The sequence below is a fragment of the Tupaia chinensis genome, unplaced genomic scaffold, assembly GCF_000334495.1.
Source record: "Tupaia chinensis unplaced genomic scaffold, TupChi_1.0 Scaffold143646_1, whole genome shotgun sequence".
NCBI lineage: Eukaryota > Metazoa > Chordata > Mammalia > Scandentia > Tupaiidae > Tupaia > Tupaia belangeri.
The window spans coordinates 831,338-831,627 of NW_006203494.1; the positions used below are offsets into that span (position 1 = coordinate 831,338).

The 290-nt window shown below is 78.3% G+C and overlaps 1 long non-coding RNA gene across 1 annotated transcript in view; it reads left to right on the forward strand.

Moving 5' to 3' along the window:
- LOC114005331 (uncharacterized) overlaps nt 1-290 on the forward strand; it is a 48,748-nt gene continuing 48,458 nt past the window's right edge. The window contains exon 1 of the long non-coding RNA XR_003547201.1: nt 1-86. This is a non-coding gene — a long non-coding RNA (uncharacterized LOC114005331). The remainder of the gene's footprint in view (nt 87-290) is intronic.

Consider the following 290-nt stretch of genomic DNA (forward strand, 5'->3'; position numbering starts at 1 on the left):
CAGGAACCGCTTAAAGGGCGAGCGCGGCGGAGCGCGAGAACGCGGCCCGGCCCGGCCCGGCCAGGTCCCCGCCCGGTCCAGCCCAGGTGAGCGTGGGCTGCCTGGGGCGACCCCGGCCCCGGGAGGGGAGAGGAGCCCAGCCCCGAGGGCCTGGATCCAAGTGTCGGGTGGGGGGGGTTCTGGGGGCCGGGGACCCCAGGGTCCGAAGTTGGGGTCCACAGGGCCCGGGCGTCTGGAAGTTCTAGGTGCGGGAGGGGCGCGGCCCGGGAGCCCGGGGCCGGGGTCGCCGC